At 45.3% G+C, this 19,995-nt stretch overlaps 1 pseudogene; it reads left to right on the top strand.

The window, feature by feature from the left end:
- Positions 1-16,462: 16,462 nt before the first annotated feature.
- Positions 16,463-19,769, top strand: LOC119391945 (uncharacterized; annotated as a pseudogene).
- The last annotated feature ends 226 nt before the right edge of the window (positions 19,770-19,995 follow it).

Below are 19,995 nucleotides of genomic sequence, written 5' to 3'. Positions count from 1 at the left end.
TATGCAAAATCACTCTATTAGAATACTTACCCACAGTCATTATCGCAGTGATGCTAAAGCACTCCTGCATCCCAACAACATCCTAACAATCGAGAACACTTTCAAATATAATCTATGAATACTATTTTTCAAGCAAATAATAAATCAGTTTCCTTTGTTTATAATCCCTCCATCAAGTCTAGAGAATACAAACTTGACAAGGTTTGCACAAAATCACAATTTTATCTTACCTATAGTTAATACTAACTATGGCAAACAAACAGCCCACTTCACTGGAATCTATTTCTGTAATACTATACCTTCAGGAATAAAAACCTCGGAATCAATCGGCATATTCAAAAAAGATATGAAAACTTTCCTCTCATCCATTCCATAATCTGGATAGTTTTGGTCACTTCTATTACTCCCGCTCCCTTTCGTGCCTTCTCACAACCTAATGCTAACGCAGCATCACATCATCATCCTACATTGCTAATATCAGATGTCTCTGTTTAGTTTTCTTTTTCGTAGTTTATTTTTTAACGTTTTTCATCATTGTAATTATCTGAAAACTGTTTAGGAGAGTTGAATTACCTCTATTTTTATGTTGTCTAATTTCAGCTTTTGTTGCTACTTTCTGCTAATGATTTTCTTCAGTAGAACTCCTTTTCTCTTTTTTACCTGCGATGTATTTTATTACCTGTTTTCTGCACCACTGTTTGCTGCACCAATTAATTGTTTCTATATTCACTACTGTAGGAGGTCCCGATTCAGTCTCTGACTATGGGACCTGCTTCTGTATACACAAATTTTGTAATTGATTCGATAACTAAATAAAACGATTTCTGATTCTCATTTCACCTTGCAGGTATTTGTCATGTACGTGCGTCTTCATCCCTTCTCTGACGTGTCGCAGAATATTTGCAATATTTTTGTGCTTCGCAGGGCTGAAATTATTTGCGTGCCATGTTTTAGACGTGTTTTCGTTCACATTGCACGTATTTGCACAGTTCGTGCGTCTTCACCCTCGCTCTCACGTGACTAAATATTTGCAATATTTTTGTGCTTTGCAGGATGCAGCCGTTGCCCACGACGAGCAGAATGCTGTGTGCCCTGGCGCGTACAACGCCTGCCATCTATCGCTTCCGTTGGAGCAGCTTCACAGAAAGGGCTGTACGAGATATGACAACGCGGCTGAACCTGTATTGGACATTTTGTAGGGAATTCAATGGAAGAAAGCAGAAACTTCATATGTATAGAAAAAATAAAACGTTTCATTGTCTCACTTTTGTCTTTCGTTGTCGCATTGAATGCGAAAGCAGTGACATACGCATGACTAAATATTCTTTTGCGTGTTCTTTTCCGTGGCATTTGTTGGTCACCGCGGAAAGAAACACGCGAAAAAAGTATTAAGTCTTGCGGAGAGTAACTGTAGAAAATCATCCCTGGGATAAAAAGTTCATCCGAATGGAGCGTTTGAGTGGACCGACCGTTGGTCCTTGCGAGGTGCAACTGCGAGGACTAACGGTTGCCCGGTAAGGTGTAAATGTGAGGACCAAATGTTAGTCCATTGAGGTGATCTGTGGGGACTAACAGTCTCCCTGTAAGGTGTAAATGTGAGGACTAAATGTTAGTCTATTGTGGGGACTAACTGTTAGACCCGGTGCCGTTAGTCCTTAAAGGGATTAATGGTTGTCGCAGCCCCATTAGTCCCCAAAAGGACGAACCACACACCCTTTTAACACCCTTTTGCCTTAGAGTGCAGGGAGCCGCGGGCACCAGTTCTTCATAGAGTGTGCAGATTTGTCCCATTCGTGAAGCTGTTCGGCTCCGCAGTCTCCGTAGGAGGGCATCGCACCCTGGGGCCCTGTGGAGACGGTCCACATGATGCAGCACCTGTCGTAGCATAAGGAGAGACAGAGGCCACGTCTGGGCCTCTGCCAATGAAGCAGCGACGGGCGACTGGCGCGGGAGTCCCATGAAGCACCGAATCGCCATGCGGTGCTGCCACTCCAACTGCTCCTTGCGGTGTTGCGCCAGCTGCACCAGAGGCAGTGCGTAGGTTTGCTAGCCTGGCCGTTAATTCTCACAGGGCGAGCGGGGAACGCGGTCGACAGGCGTGCGAGAGGGGGGCAGCGTAGGAGAGGAGAGAGAGGGGGAGAAGACGCGCATTCGCTGGTGCTCATCGCGGCGTTGCGCAGGAGAGAATTTCGGCATGTTCTAGCCCGCGTTTCAGAGGATGAGTGGAAAGGGGGAGGGGAGAGGAAAGTGGAGAGGGGAGGGGAGAGGGGGAAGGGGAAGAGGAGAGGAGGTGTGTGCAGAGGGTATGCGCATGCACAGTAAGGGTGGTCACGCCGCACACCACCACCACCGGATTGAACTCCGCCATAAGGTACTCCGCATCTAAAAAGAAGAGGCTATAGTTTGGTCAAAAGACAACAGACGATGCAGCACAAGGTGACAGTGGTTTAGGGGAAAATTTCGGCCTAGTTGGCAACATACGAAGAATTTTTTGCACATAAGCAACAGAAGGAGAAAAATGGAGAGACACAACATATGCCCTAACTTTAAACAAAATCGTTTAGTACCCATGAGGCAAACATTTATACAGTGTTGGTGCCCTCACACTGCACCAAGAAGCCATGCACAGAGATTTGTCTTTTTCCACTTCATTTTTACAAGACGCACGTAACACTAATCAACTAACGAACTATTGCACATTCAAAAAAGCAGATTCTTTATCCGACAAGGACAGGGACAGAGTGCTAACACGATTGGTACCCAATTTTTGCAATTCCTGCAGCTAATAGTATTATAAATCTCGTTATTTCAGCTCTGTTGGTTGATAAAACTTTTGTGTTCTGCAAGAAAGGTTCACACCCACACGCTGTACAGTGTAACGCAAGCCACCCATCATTGCCTCTATTTACAAGATTACAATGCTATCTGGACCTGTCATTCATGCAGCTGCTTGTTTGCCCAGCATACTGCTTACTGCAGAAAAGAGTTATCTGATAAGCAACAGCTTCTCTACATTCCGCAAACCACATCCTATATCGTTTTTTACAAGCAGCTGTCTTCTTCCGTGCTTGACTGCAAATTGATTTCAGCTTTCATGGAGCTGGAAAACTATGTGCACATTTCTACGTGACACCAACCTTACTATGAAGTGCTAAATTTTGTGCAAGTATGGCACATCAGCTATTTTTCTTAGAGCGACATCACTGTTGGAACAGCCACCTAGAGCAATGGAGCGGTACTTCCTAATTAAGCATTTTACGACTAACACTTCTGTTTGTAAGACGCGTTGTGTGTGAACCTTTCCCATGTGCTGTGTGTCCTGTTGAGTTGTTACGCTATACAACTACAGTTATGGAAAGGTTGGCATCACGTGCTAATTTACAAGTAGTTTTTCAGCTCCATGCAAGCTGAAATCAATTTGCAGAATTAGTCATCAAGCACCAAAGAAGACAATTGCTTGCACAAAACGACATAGGACATGCTGAGAAGCTGTCGTTTATCAGATACCTCTTTCATGTGGTAAGTGGTATGTCAGGAAAGGGGCCACTGCATGAATGATAGGCTAAGAAAGCACTGTAATCTTGTGAACAAATGCAACGATGGATAGCTGGCATCACAGTGTAGGGCATGAAAGTATGAACCTTTCTTTCAGGACACAAAGGTTTCATCAATTAATAGAGTTGAACTAACGGACTGATAATAGAAGCTGGAAAACTTGTAAAAGTGGGTACCGATTGTGTTAGCACTCCGCAACTGTCCTTCTCGAATAAAGAATCGACTGTATTGAATGTGTAGTAGTTTGCGAAGTGATTATAGTGTGCCATTTATTTTGTCAAAATAAAACAGAAAAAGTCATATCTCTCTGCATGGCATCTTGGTGAAGTGCAAGGGCACCACCACTGTGTCTATTGGTGCCTCGTGTGCAATAAAACATTTCATTTAAAGTTAGTGCACACGTTGTTCCTCCCTTTTCGTCCTTGTGTCACTTATGTGCTAAATATTCTTACCAAGTGAGTTGAGGTCCCTTATGAGTACAGACAGGAAGAGAGATATGTTAAAGCAGTTTCAACCACAAAATACACACAAGCGCAGCAGCAAAACATTGGTAAACAGCACAAAACTTGTAACAGCCAAAAGCAGGTGCAACTGAACAGTTGATATTGTCCCACACAGTGCAATTAAATTTAGGTCTCTTATGGAATCCCGGGTAGGCAAAATCAACGAGTTCCTCCACAACAGTATGTCTCACAATTGTGTCCTGGTTATGGAAATACCCAGAATGCTAATTTCATTCTGCATGCAAAACGCACAATTAAGTCAGTCAAACATATGCATGCAGCAGCTTACCCTAGAATAACAGAGAGCTGAGCTATAGTTGGTAAGTATTCATTCTAAAAAGACAGGGCGTACAAACACGGACACAAGAAAGAAGTCAGGACACCACAAACGCCGACTAACAACTGAAGAGACGCACAACGGCTGAAAAGAAAGAAGGCACGAAAACTTAACTGCGCATGCCCATGCAACAGGCGAACCTATCAATCCGGCACGCGTGGTGGTCTACGTGGAAGATAACTGTTAAGGCATTTGATTTCATCTTTATGCAAGTTAATCGACGGTTGGCTCACGCATGCACTACCACTATTCTCGATATGCCATGCTTCAATCATCAGGCGCGTTTCTTCATTTCTATGCCGGTACAACACTGCGCATTCATCAAATTTTGGCGTGCACTTACAATCTCGACAATGTAAAGACAGATTAGAAGGTGAGCCTCCTGTAAGCAATCTCTTATGTTCCAACAATCTCTGGTTGATGCATCGGCCCGTCTGTCCTACGTAGAAGCGGCCGCAGCTGAAAGGAATCTTATACACCACACTCGTACGGCAATCAGTGAATTTGTTGGTGTGTTTTACGAAACAATTATCGGTCCGCTTCTTGTCTTTTACTCCCTCATTCTTCCTCTGCACAGCGGCACAAATCTTACCTAGCTTATTGGCAGCCGTGAAAACAACACTAACGCCGTATCTAGTTCCTACTTTCTTTAGCCTGTGAGATACGCGATGAATGTACGGTATACCTACGACACGTTTCTTCCTATCGCTTTCTACAACCATGCTTGGACTTAACACAATAGACTTCTTTAAACGTTCAGCGACCGTGGCCACTGCATCACGAGGATACCCTACATCTAAAATACGTGTAACCTGTGCGTTAAAGCTATCACTCATTTTGTGCTCACACGACTTGGTGAGGGCTGACTTGTAAGTTGTAAAGGGCTGACTTGAAAGTTGTAAAAAACGGCATCGCCATGTCTTGCCTTAAGTCAGCCCTCACCAAGTCGTGTGAGCACAAAATGAGTGATAGCTTTAACGCACAGGTTACACGTCTTTTAGATGTAGGGTATCCTCGTGATGCAGTGGCCACGGTCGCTGAACGTTTAAAGAAGTCTTTTGTGTTAAGTCCAAGCATGGTTGTAGAAAGCGATAGGAAGAAACGTGTCGTAGGTATACTGTACATTCATCGCGTATCTCACAGGCTAAAGAAAGTAGGAACTAGATACGGCGTTAATGTTGTTTTCACGGCTGCCAATAAGCTAGGTAAGATTTGTGCCGCTGTGCAGAGGAAGAATGAGGGAGTAAAAGACAAGAAGCGGACCGATAATTGTTTCGTAAAACACACCAACAAATTCACTGATTGCCGTACGAGTGTGGTGTATAAGATTCCTTTCAGCTGCGGCCGCTTCTACGTAGGACAGACGGGCCGATGCATCAACCAGAGATTGTTGGAACATAAGAGATCGCTAACAGGAGGCTCACCTTCTAATCTATCTTTGCATTGTCGAGATTGTAAGTGCACGCCAAAATTCGATGAATGCGCAGTGTTGTACCGTCATAGAAATGAAGAAACGCGCCTGATGATTGAAGCATGGCATATCGAGAATAGTGGTAGCGCATGCGTGAGCCAACCGTCGATTAACTTGCATAAAGATGAAATCAAATGCCTTAACACTTATCTTCCACGTAGACCACCACGCGTGCCGGATTGATAGGTTCGCCTGTTGCATGGGCATGCGCAGATAAGTTTTCGTGCCTTCTTTCTTTTCAGCCGTTGTGCGTCTCTTCAGTTGTTAGTCGGCGTTTGTGGTGTCCTGACTTCTTTCTTGTGTCCGTGTTTGCACGCCCTGTCTTTTTAGAATGAAAGCTTACCCTATGTGTTTCAGAAATTACGACAAATCGGAACATTTTCCAAGCATGTTTTTGATACTTTCTGCAATGCCGGAATGGTTATTTATACCACCTGCACAAATCCTTAGAAGTGACACACACGGTGTCCTTAGAAGTGTTCACGCATCCGAAGGCGAGCTTGTGAAGCATTAGCGCGTTTTCAAAACCTTTGGTACCGATGAAAGTGCCATCTGCATCATACGTTTCGTTGCAAGCCCACTTTTATAGCTGCCGAGCCATTTGTTCTAGAAAGTCTACATCGTTGTCAGTGCCACGGTGCAATTAATAGGTCCTCAACTGCTGCAAGTTCATAGGTAGAAGGGCATGGCACACCAGTAGGCGTTTCTTGTGTGAGGCGGCACCGGACATAATACACCTATGCTATTTAAAACTCGACATGCCTGGGTTGGTTACTTGTTTTGTACTGAGCGCACTATGACAGTATGTACTTACAAATGCACATTATCATTTTCATAACCACTGCTACGTTTGTTAGAGCAAGCTTACTCTCTCTTTGCAATTTGCAAGCAAGACGCCTTGGCAGACATCGCTTGGTGTTAAGTCAATGAACCTTTTTCCAGACATGCAGCACTGTACTTTCCCCTGATGTTGGACTTTGGCCAGAGGATGCGCCAGCCAGCAAATGTCCACTGGAATGTGAATGCATCGTGCAGAATTTGCTCATTTTCTCCAAACTTGTTGACTATCTTCTGTCCTGATCAGTTGAGACATGCTAGTGTGCACACCGTTGAACCTTCGGCAAACATTTCACAAGAATTTAATTGGCTTCAGCTCGTGGCAGGAGCACCAGAAAGATGGTAGGCAAGTCTGCTATCTCAAAGGCTATGCCTTACCACCCTGCAACTGTCAAATTAGGCATAGCACACAAACTCAGTGCACCAATTGCAACAAGGTAATTGAGCAGCCTTTTCCTTTACAATTAAACCAGTTAACAACATGAAAAGTAATACCCAAGGATTCCCACAAAAATGTGCAGGTCTTATGCGAATTCTGTCATTTTTTTTCTAACGTCGATGCATTTGCATGGAGGTAAAGCATCACCTTCGAGATTGGTCCAGGAACTAGTTGGGGGTATTTGCGAATGACCGATGTAAACCACTTTGCAGTTTTTTTTCTTCCTTCAGAAACTAGGCAACTGACAACGCCAAATGCTACTTAGAAAGATGGTGACGATAATATTGAAACTTTCTGCAGTATTTGAGCACAAATGGATCTGCGGTATATGAAAAATTTATCTCATACAGAAACATACAGAAACATACCCATCCTTACAACATGCTTTCAGTAACAAACAACGGAAGAAACTCTTGATGTGCATGTACTTATTGTTTTGAGCCTCTAATTCATGATAGAACATAGCATGCAATGGAAGAATTCAGGAAGCTTGCACACTAACTGCTGACCTAAAAGAGCCAGAAAATATTTCAGGATGTCGGTGTTAGTCATAGCAGCCATGCTAATACATGGCAATAGCAGATGGTAATGAAACTGGCATGCTTTCATCCGGGCTCTTCGGCTCGCTCTTGCTAGTAATCTTAGCACTGTTAACGATTACAGGAATCTAAAAAAGAAATTTCCTTTTCCTGGAGGGCTATTGAAGACTGACTGACATAGTTACGCCCTGCCTTCTGTATTTTGCGGGCCTCAAAGATTTCGCGTGTCAAATGGTCGTGGTGGCGGAAAAGAATCCTCATTCTAGAAAATTCTGCGGTGCACCCGCAATCTTAGCAGTGCATTGCCAAGTGCGTCGAGCAAACAGTACCTCTCGGGGAATTTTGATGCTCCCTCAGTTGCGAGTTTACGCATCGCCCCGATTGCCCAATGCAAACACTTCCTCACGTGAGGGGTATGCTGTACACAATGCCAATGGCACAAGAACATTCGTGTGATTAATGAAATATGAATCCTTCACCACTGGGCCTTTTTCCGCACCGCTGTGCAGACATCGCCAATGTTATTCTTGGCTGCGAACACCACTTCAATGCCATGACGTCGTCATGAGTTTCTTGCCTTGTAAGAGCATGCGCAGTAAGAGTATATTACGAGGTTTCTTCAATAAATTTTACAATTGAAAGTCAGCGCTCGTGTCGTGTCTACTCGTCCTTGGTCTCTGTTATTTCGCGCTGTTTTGCCTCTACCAGCTATGAATTGTTACCAACTCGCCCAATTTTCAATCATACTAACCTGCAAACCTTTGGCCTAGATTTCTTTTACTTTCAGCGGTAGTCCTGCCCACGGTTTTTGAACCACGACCTGTGAAGCTTCATTCAACGGCTTGAAAATAAAATTTTGAATCACAGCGCAAGTTGCCCTCATTAAAGCCAGACCGATGCAAAAGCTGTGTCCCCTTGAACTTCTTGGCAGAGAAGTGGCTGTGCCCATTAAGCTAATGAAAAAAAGCCCATGAGCAAGTGAAGTGGGGACACTACAGCTCATTAGTTTTATTAAATGCTTTTTGTTTAACGTTGGCAGATCAATTTTTGTGCACTGATTAGTACAACACTTCTGACATATTTCGCAATGGTCAAACGAAGAATATGCACGAACAAATTGTACTTAAATACAGCTCTACAGCTCCAACTTTTTCCGTGGGCTCGGATCCAACTCCAAAGGGTAACGACTGCACTCGCAGCATGGACACCTGCGCAAATAAGTTTTTTGCACACTAACGTATGTACAAGCGAAGACCTTGCTTATTGCATTCGTTCTCATGTGTGTGTCACAAACCTTTTACTAGTTCAACTCTAGGGCAAGAAAGTAACTACAAGCGGTATTCAACCGTTTCCATACAATATTTTCAGACGGAAGCTGCATAAGTTTCTGTCGCACAAATTGAACAGTGTTCCTAGGTTCCAAGGAAACACATAAACTGTCACGCTTAAAAGTAGTTTTAAGTAGAGACGCGTACTGCGTGGAAAAAATTCATCGTCGCACGTAGAAAACACCGCAGAACAAGGAATGCAAGAACTTACCTTGGCGTGAGTTGACACCGGCGCCAAGCGCGTGCTCACTGTTCTGGCAGCTCCGGCTAGGTACAAGTGGGCTAGGGGCGTTCTCCTCCTCAGTACCTAGGCCAGCGGCCGTCTTCAGGGAGAAAAAGTGCGCAGAAGCGCGTTTAGGCACTATCGGGTGGCGGCGCGGCGGTCGCTCCCTGTAGCGGCCACGAAAACAAATGTCGCCTCGGCCTCGCGGGCAACCAGGCGAGCCGTGAGGTCTGAGCAGGCACGCACGCTCGCGTACCATGTTCTCGTACCTGGTACGAGAACCCTTCTCGACGTGGAGTGTGTTTTGCCGTCAGCTGCTGGCAAGTTACGCCAATCCCGATCGCCGCGAACGAGCGGAGCGGGCCATTCAATCGCGCATTCAAAATGCCGAACGAAAGCGTGATGATGTACGTTGAGGACATGACGAGCCTCTTCCGTCGCGCTAACCCGGATATGGCGGAAGATGAGAAGCTGCGTCACTTAACGGCCCAACCACCGGCACGCGTACGCACGCGCCTACGCGTCAAATGCGTCGAGTCTCGCCTGGTGGAGGAGGAGGGCCGTGACTGGACATACGAGCTGACGCGTGGCGGCGCCCGCGCCTTGCTGAGGCGCACTGTTGCTCGATCTCTTGATGTAGAACTGCCCAAGCATCGCCTGAAACGACTGGCTGTTGAAACATTTGTTACTTCTCTTTAAGCCACTGAGTGGCTTTTCTAAATGAAAAGAACGCATTTTATTTTTGAATCTATACCTTCTGCAATCATTTAGACTGTTCAATAAAAGCAGCATCAACCACCAACAACGTCAACAGTATGTAAGTGTCATCAACATCTGCACTCGCGCTCCCGTTGACGACTGTTTGCCGGTAAACGCACTGCTTCACGAAGCTGTTTCTCGCAACCATGCCTGCGGTGTCGGCGGTCTCCAGTAGGGATAGAACGGAGACTCGTCTTGCTATTGTTGCTCTTGAAGAAAAGGAGGCAAATACGCGAGCGGCGGCGACCTCGCCGTTGGTGGGTTCGCCCTGTTTTCTTGGCGCGCAGACGAGAAGGCCTCTACCACACCGCGGTAAGTTCTTTATATTTCTTAACCTCTTTCAGCTTCATTGTAACGGGACGCGATGTTGTACGATCGCTTCTGACTTAAACAAAGAGCAAGGACAGCTATGACAAAAAATGAAAACAAAGTAAATAAAGCTGACAATGCGAAGTAAAGAATAAACGGGTAAAGAAAGAAAATAAATAAACAAAACCAATAACTACCACGTCTTTCAGGATGGAACAGCTTCGATACGTATGTTGCATTCGAGCTCCATGCTCTCTGACTGGTGAAAAACTTCGTTTGGTTGCAGTAGCAAGTGAGTGGCTCAGCCAATTTAGAATGTTGCATGCGTACCCAAGCAAACTTTTATGCTTCTGGTCATGGCACATATTCATCCACAAAATGAAACTGAATAGAAATTTGGAACGCAACATTGCAGTACTACATATGAAATCTAACATGTGCATGAATGTTCAGTCGGTGAATAGGCCTGAAGCGGCCAACTTGGACAAACCAGCTTGTTCACAAAGTTCTACAGCTTTCTTCTTCGCCTTCGACGGGTTTGTCCAAGTTGGCCGCTTCCGTCAAAGCCTCTAAGGGAATGTGCCTAACCGCATTCTTCACAGTGAAGACTCATAAGGACTCGCAACCTTTTCGAGTCATTGTAACGGAGAGGGATACGTGGCAGCGATGCCTGGGGTCCTACTTTCAGAGAGGGCTTTCCTTGCTCAAGGTCGATGACCCGTACCTCGTGAAAAGGCCTTGTGAGGTGTCAAACTTTTTGGAAAGTTCTTGCCCGCCTTCTGCATACGCCTTTTCAGTCGACATCAAAGACTTGTATTACTCGCTGCCTCATAATGCACTTGCCAGAGTCGTCCAGGCCGGCATCGAACACTTTGGGCCCGTTCAGTTCCAGAACACTGTCGGCACTTCCATTGAAAGCTTCAGCGATCTGCTGTTCAATTACCTGGAATCGACTGTGATTAACCACAACGACAACTTCTACGTACAGAAGGCCGGCATTTGCATCGGATCTCGCGTCGCTCCAGTGCTGAGCGATCTCCTTTTGGCTCAGTTCGACCGAGACCTCGAGGCCAGCGGGTTTCCCAATGTCGTCAAAATTTTCCGCTTCGTTGACGATTTCCTTGTGCTTTTCAAGAGGGCCACCGAGAACGCCACACAAGAAATAGAAGATTTGTTCTCGAGGTTCTGCAAGGCGTTCCCAGGACTGACTCTTACTAAGGAACTTCCTGAGGATGGTCGCATCCGCTTCCTCGACCTCGAGCTTCACTTTACCCCAGGACATGCCTGTTGGATTTACGCCCCCCGTTCTAGGAAACGCCTACTTCCCTACGCCTCCAACCACTCGAAGCTAGTTAAACGTGCCGTTGCTCTTGCCGCCATGAATAACGCACTCATGAGGTCGTGTTCCCATCAGATTCCCCAAAGTTTTGCCTCTCAAATCAATCGACTAAAAGCAGCGGGATTTCCTGAGTTTCTTCTATGTGACCTTGCTGAAACCTTGTTGCGCAAGCTCAAGAAAACTAGTGATGTGCCTCGGAAAAACACCGACAAGACAAAAACTGCTGTCATTCCGTACGTACACCAAGTGTCCCATAGGATAAAGAAGGCAGCAGGACGCGCAGGTGTCAGAGTGGTGTTCTCCGCCCCCAACAAACTTGGAGGCCTGTGCAAGCGTGTGAACGTGAGCAGCGAAAAGCCTGACATATGCAGCAAGAAACACGCCACGAGGTTCGTGTCCTGCAAATGCAGTGTCGTGTATAAGGTTCCGCTCTCATGTGGACGTGTTTACATCGGCCAAACTGGCCGATGTATCAATGATCGCCTACGAGAACATGCCAACAATTTGAAGCAAAAGTCAGGCAGCAACATGGCCTTACATTGTGCAACTTGCGGTTGTTCTGCCTTTCTTGACCAGACTGTCGTGATCAGGAAATACCGAGACCAGACTGCTCGGGAAATTCATGAGGCATCATGCATAGAACAGCTCGGACCCAGTTGTGTTAGCATGCCATCTGTATCGCTTTCGAAGAAAGAGCTGGCGTTTTTGCAAAACCAGTGACTTTTAATTAGTTTTGCTCTTACGTTTTAGGTTTTTAACCTTTTTAAGGTTCTTTTTACATTTTTTATACTGTTTTACCTTCTCACGACCTCTGTTTTCATACCGTTTTTACCTTTTGACGACTTCCATTGTTTAGCCGCATTTGTTTTTCATTCCTGTTCATTTATGCTGGCCAGCATTTGTAATACCCTTGTTCATTTTTGGTACGTCACCTTTTCACCCTGTTGGTTTTGCCTTTATGATTCTTGTTAAAGAAATGCTTGGTGTGATTCAAGTGCTCTTTCTGTACCGCCCAGTTACCATGCACGCGCTAACAAAGCCTGTTATCGTTAGCGGAAAAAAAAAGAAAAAAAGGGAGAGAGGAGAGTGTAGGAATAAGAGAGAAGCTGATAGCTCAGCTCTCAAACATGCGCAGTGGCCATTTCTGAGTGAAGAGACTACATATATGGCGTTTTTGTGTTGCAATAAACATCAGTTGGAAGTAGCGCTCTGTGTGTCGTCTTCTTGTTCCCGTCTTTGTGCGCCTAAGGGCTTGTTTTAGCTTCTTCACAGGACAACTCTTTATACTCTTCGCTGACAGCGGTTCTTGCTTATCATTTTTGCAATTGATGGGAGCCGCTGCACAGCTTGCCGACCAGCTAGCGGGTTGCCATATAATCGCAATGACGTCAATAAGAAGCCTTCGCACGACGGCGCAATACCGGTGTGGACTTTTACCTTGTCCGTAAAGGCAGTTTGCACAATGCCGTATATCCAGACAGGTGTACAGCAGCAGCAACGCTGGTAGTGACTTTTTTTTTTTTGGGGGGGGGGGGGGGGGTGGAACGCATGGTGTATACGGGGTTTGAGACCGTTCGCTAGCGGCCCGGCTGGCACACATGACCGTCTCCGTGCCATTTGTTTTTATTTTCTAAGTATGTTCGTGAGCTACACAGACAAGACTGGTTCAAGCATTTCTTTCGTGAGGAACATGTGGTCACCGTGTTCTGAAACATAACCGTGGAACAAAAACTGTATTTCAATCCGCGTCCAGATTTGACTCGTTGTGTACATCGGCATCGATGTTTCTCGAATCCTGACTCCAAATACCTTTCTGAAATAACCTATATATGAGATATGGGAAAGGCTTCCGTTCCAATGGCAACGTCATTTTGTTCAAACTCTCTCCGACCCCACCATCTTCACTGTCCCGGCCCTTGGAACTAAATTTCGCGACTGCGGCCCGCCGGCTTTAAGCTGAGTTTGAGACCCCTGGTGTATACGCAGATGACGTAAAACTGCAATGAATTTCCATGTTCTATTTAGCTGCTGACGTAAGGGATTCTTTGTTGATATACTCACTAACGTGCCATATTTTAGCAATTTTTCTTCAACGAGAGAACATGTGCAACACAGAAATGTCTCAGACATATTGTATAGTTCCACAAAGCCTCGCAGGACACCGCCGCTATTCGCGCTATTGCCACTTATAGCTCCCACTACGGGGTGATTAGTAATGCTAAAATATTTAAGAGAGACTAAAACAGGAAACCAAATATAAGTAAAATAGAGAGGTGGTTGTGTATCAAACATTCACATTGAATGAGTACAGAAAGACAATACAGACGGCGCCCTTAAAGGGGCCCTCCAACACTTTTTTTGAAGCGCCTACATCGCTGCTGACCGCATCAACGCGTAGTGGCGCTCGCCAGAACTATTGCGGGCGGAAATGACGAAGATGGGCGCTGGCCTATGATTGGATAAATGTAACGTTAGAAGTAATAGCGGCGTTGCATCACAAAAGGGGTTATTATTGGGTTTACTTTTTCTTGAGCATGCTTTTTTCACTGAACACCAACTAGACAGGCGATCTTAGACATTTCAGCTTTAAAACTGCAGCGCCCGGCAAAGAATGCGCCGAACGCCACGGCGCTGGAGGGAAACGCGCTCGGGACGCTCCAGGCGCCGTTGTTTGTAGAAACTGAAGGGAAAAAAATGTAAGAGCGTTGATATAGACGCCGTCGCAACAAGAAACACGACTAAAACTAGAAAAAATGTAGAGGCGTTCACGATCTGCCTCGTTTCGCACGCGCAGTTCACTCTTAATGCACCACATTGTTTGTTACTATCGCAACGGCGTCATCAATACGTTGGAAAGAACGGCCAACATTGTATGCAAGCTTCCCGTACGTAGGATCTTTCAGTTCATTTCATTGGGGCGCCATCAGACGTCACAGGGCGAGTGAAACGTGGTCAGGTGACCCCGCGAAAATCGAGTTGAGGGTAGGCCTCCATTTTATTGTATTTTGAGTGTTCTAGGCTGAATAACTTCGGACTGCGTGCCCCTACCGCTGCCGTTCTTGCTGCACTAATCTCTTCAGCCTCCAGTCTACGCAACCCGAAAGTAAAAACTGTAAAACAATGAGGTCAGGAAAAGTGTTGGAGGGTCCCTTTAATAGCCATGAGCATCAAGTATCCTCAACTTACCTGTTGAGACAATAGAAAATTCAGTGCCTATGGAAAATTGCCTGAAACGGCTCTTTGGGACGCTCATGAGTAAAACGGAGCATTCAGTAAAACAACGTTTCACGAATCCCCTTCCTAACATGTTTAAGATGGCTCCTAATGATTTCCATTAATATAATGCAAAATGATTTCCGCTGTTATCTTAAGCGCTAAGCAGAATGTTTTGTACTGTGTACTCAAGGCACGCCCACATAATAATATATTTGTTTTCAAAATCTCCTTGGCAACGTGTAAATGTGTAACCAGTAGTAGAAAGAAAGCAGACAGAAGAACAAAGCATAAATCTTATTTTGGGAGCGCGTTACAAAAGACATACTGCAGTGACCAGACCGGACAAACAGTGCAGAGACCTAATAATAATAATATCTGGGGTTTAACGTCCCAAAACCACGATATGATTATGAGCGACGCCGTAGTGGAGGGCTCCGGAAATTTCGACCACCTGGGGTTCTTTGACGTGCACCTAAATCTATGTACACGAGCGTCAAACATTTTCGCCTCCATCGAAAGTGCAGCCGCCGCGGCCGGCATTCGATCCCGCGACCTTCGGGTCAGTAGCCCAGCGCCATAGCCACTAGACCACCGTGGCGGGGCACAGTGCAGAGACCTAGGTGATGCACGTGATGCAAAATGACAGCTAAGAAAGCACTTGTGCTAATAATCAAATTATGATTTCATAAATTCTTTGGATAAATGTAGATGGAAGTGAAAGACACGCTACGCCAATATATTTTCTGTTAGGTAAACGCTTGCTCTATTAGATCTAGCATCAGTACCAGTGGTGCTAAAGCTTTTAGAATTTTATTTGCATATAAGTTAATTAATTGCATGCAAGTCAAACTTACATCCACGAGATCCTTCAAATCGCTGATATGTAAAATCCACGCGACGCAAAGCAACCCCATTGTTGCACGTATCACATTTCGTTACGGAGCAAGACGCAAGAGAGTCTTCAATAACGGCACTGTAACAACATCAGAATTTGCGCGATATACGCCGCACGCAGTGGAGTAGGCGGCGCACGACAGTGGCTAAGAGCAAGTGTCGCGGCATGTGCGCAACTAAGAAAAGAAATCGAGAAAACAAAAGGTACGAGGGCTGGGCGTAGACGTCCGCGTGTTTGTCTTCTTGATCCTCACTCGATGACTCTGGCGTAAAAATAAAATAACGTCACTACCCTTAGACTCATTCAGATGGCTTAGTGGCACCAATACCAGCTTCAGAAGCGGAGCTTGGCCAGCGATTATTGTTTCGCACGGTTGTGTTGCAATAGAAGTATCTTGTATCTTAAGATACACATACATTATCGAATGTATCGGAAATACAGATACAGATACTCGTCTTTCGAGACGTATCGCGATATAGACACAAGATACCCATAGAGTATCTAAGATAGTATCTAAGATACATGTATCTTCGATACTGCCCTGCACTGGCTGATAGTAATGCTGAAGATGAATAGATAGGACCATACTTGGGCGTTAAAAGGTGGAGCTCACTCAGACTCACTCAAGAAATATATTTTACGCTTAGGGCTCACTCGGACTCAGACTCACCAATATTTTCTTCAATCAGACTCACTCAGACTCACAACTTTTCCTCAACCGGACTCGCTCGAACTCAAACACACCAAAATATTACTCATCCGGACTCACTCAGACTCGCGGCCATATCTGAGTCTGAGTGAGTTTGCCAACCTATGCTAGTTGGTTTTGGATGATTGCTAAAATGCGGTAAAATTACAGGGTACACAAAGCTAGAGACGACACATGGTGCGAAGAAGACACAACTGGTGTAGTGTCTTCTTCGTACCATGTGTCTTTCCTAACTTTGTGCAGCCTGTAACCTTGTGCAGTAAATCACCACATTGACTGCATCTCTTCAAGTAAATGGTTACGTGACATAAACTTCACTCTTTGGGAATAAATGAAATGTTAACCTCTATAGAAATGGTAGTACTGTTGCATTCATTTTGGCTGTACATATGGGTCATCGTCTTGATTTTCTTTGTCATGTATGTTCTTTCAGTGCACATTTTCCATAGTGCTCATGGCTGTAGTGGACAGTGAGTGCAAGTACGTGCTTGTAGACGTCGGTGTGGAAGGCCGCCAAAGCGATGGAGGCATCTTCAAGGAGTCGGAGTTCGGCCGTGACCTCACTGACGGTTGCCTGGATATTCCACTACTTGGCAGCCTGCCAGGCACATCAACAAATGTGCCATACGTCTTTGTGGGAGACGAGGCATTCCAGTTGAGGAAAGATTTTATGCGGCCGTACCCCGCAAAACAACTTGACGATTGCAAGAGGATCTTCAACTACAGGCTCAGCCGAGCAAGGTGTAGTATGAAATTCTTTCTCTAATTTGGTGACCTCATGTCATAATTCACTATCTTGGCCAAAAAACCCTTCACACCCAATTGAACATGATATGCATAACCTGTGGATCTTTGTCAACCAAGGGCGTCCACAGAACGTTTTGCACTGGGGAGGGGTGCAGGTGCGGTAGGTTAGCACGAAACAGCCACTATTTGTAGTCTAAACTGCACACATGAAATAAAAATTACAAATGGCAAAGTAGTAACAGGCTTGTAGAAGGTACACCGCATTATATTAATGCTAAAGTAATTAAGTTAATAAGCAAATGTGAAAGGTTACTGTTCGTGAAAAACGGTGATCAGTCTCGATGTGTGGGGTTCATGACTCGTGCAAACTGATCACCAGCACATAGCACAATATGTTGCCAACATGTAACTACAGTCAGTCAGTCTTTCTTATTTAGCAGCTGCAGACACCAAGTGTTTCGCTGGGGAAATTGCATGATGACACGGGTGATAGTCACTGCTGTGTGTCATTACATGCTCTCTGTGTACACTCATCATAAGAGCTCGTCTAGCTGCAGCCTTTGAGATTGATTCCATTGACGTGAGCTCCTCAAGTGCTTCGACTATGGCCACACAATGCTGAACGAAGATCCTAATTGACTTGCATTTTGCAGACAACCTTGTTTCGCAATGCCATCGGTTGGGCACTAATTTTTTCTGAGCACTCTCTCATGGGTTATGGTTTGCTTCATGACCCCTGTAGTGTTTTGAATTTCAGAGACCTCAATGAAATCTTTGATCACATCAATAAATTTGTGACTTGTGTAGGGAAAGAGTAGTGCATTTGGAAGAACCTTCTGTATTATTCTATTCACTCATGCTTCTTTTCCAGCCACTGTAGAGCATCCATCGTAGCACTGTCTAACAAGGTTCGAAACAATCAGCCCGGCATTAGTTATAAACTTCAAGATTGTAGCAGCGATGCTAGCAAAGTTCAATTGTTCCAGCTGTACAAATTCCACCAACTGCTCTCGAATGCAGACACCCGTTTCCGTGTTGTCAATGAAGTGAATGCCTATAAACATTGGCTCTGTTCCTGTGATATGTGCACTTTCGTCCGCGAGGATAGAAAAAGCAAATGCTGTGCGATCCCTATTTACTCTCTCAGGATGTCATCACAGATTGTGATGATTTCGTTTTGGATTCAGACTGGTGTGTGCTTGGCATTGCCTGCACAAGAAGCGAAGTGTTCCTAAAAATGAGTATGTCCAGTTTCTACCCGAAAGTCAACTAGATCATCGAAAACTCCACTGCCAGACTGCTTTGTGACTATTGGCAAGGCATGCATTGCACAACAGATGATGAGGGAAACTATGGGAAACAGTTTATCGTGTGTCCTTTCAATTTTCTCGTCCAGTGCTCTGTTCAGCAGCTGTACGAGTAGCTGCTAGCCTGTGATCACATCCATAAAGCTTGTGGGAAAGCATGGCTTTAATGTTTCCAGTCAAAACGCAATAGAGCAACTGATACAGCTCGGGGTACACACGTTTTTTATAGGTTCTGTTGGCGAGAGTGTTCTTATCTTCACCGGCGCTCGTCCTGAGAAGCAATGACGTGGCACACAGGCACGGAAGTGCCGCTGCACCGTTTCCGCGCTGTTTCCCTGCAGTAGGTTGTAACAGTTGGAGTAGGTATCATACAGAATGAAAAACAGTCTTTCATCACATGTTCTTCTTGTGCAAAGAGTTCATTTGTAGACTTTGTTGCTGTGGCACCCGATAGTGGAGGTGATCTTGTGGCAGTACATCAGCAAGTGCTGCAATAGATACTATAAGCACGTCAGAGCTCTGAAATGCTATATCTCCAGTATTTCATATAATGCTTACATTGCTCACTCAAAACGAAGCACTATCAGGTGGCTGCCATGTCACATGAAAGTAGACATACTGCGCACATATTTTTTAGTGTTTATATTTCACATTATAAACAACCATTTAGGGGAAAGATCAACAATCCTAGAACAGGGGGTGTTGCTGGAGCCAACGTTTCGACAAGTGGCTGACCGTCACAACTACTTAGCTTTTCAAGCACTGCCACACCCCTTCCTTTGTCGAGCGAGTTCTTCCGATTGTCTCTTAGGTGACATTGTGTGTTGCTTCTGAATTCACTGCTGCACTGTTTTTCTTTTTCGCCTGCAGTCGCTGTGCAGAAAACGCCTTCGGCATCAGCGCAGCCAGGTGGAGAATACTCTTTCGCACAATCAACCTTCACCCCAAGAATCTTGATTTCGTGGTGAAGGCCGCCTGTGTCCTCCACAACTTCCTTACACTGTACCATCCACACGCCCACCAATTCCCGGACAGGGAACACAGCTTTGGAAATGTTGTTCGAGGGCGCTGGCGGCAAGGTCTGCAACAACGTGCCAGACTACTGTTTGTTTTCTCTTGCTCCAACACGGGCACGAAATTACGATGGAGATGCAGCTGCTGCAAGAAAGTTGTTCACCCGCTACTTTTCCAGCAGTGCTGGCCAGGTGCCTTGGCAGTGGCGTCTACCAGGATTGTCAAGGACGCAGCCCTTCTAGAACAGTTGTGTCAGCACTCCTCTGCCTAGCATGGCACCGCTTGCACATTCGGTGCGCAGCTCTTAAAGGACCCCTGACCGCGGAATTTTTTTTGTCACTTTTTTACTGTAGTTTGTTGCTTTATGTCTGGTAATCCTGAAATTGAATGGTAAATGCTGTAGTGTGTTGTATAATTAATGCTAGCGTCATTGGTGTCACTTTGAAACTCCCGCCTGAAACCATGAGA

The sequence above is a fragment of the Rhipicephalus sanguineus genome, chromosome 4, assembly GCF_013339695.2.
Source record: "Rhipicephalus sanguineus isolate Rsan-2018 chromosome 4, BIME_Rsan_1.4, whole genome shotgun sequence".
NCBI lineage: Eukaryota > Metazoa > Arthropoda > Arachnida > Ixodida > Ixodidae > Rhipicephalus > Rhipicephalus sanguineus.
The sequence above is the reverse complement of the archived record's forward strand: the minus strand, read 5'-3'. Positions and strand labels throughout refer to the sequence as shown.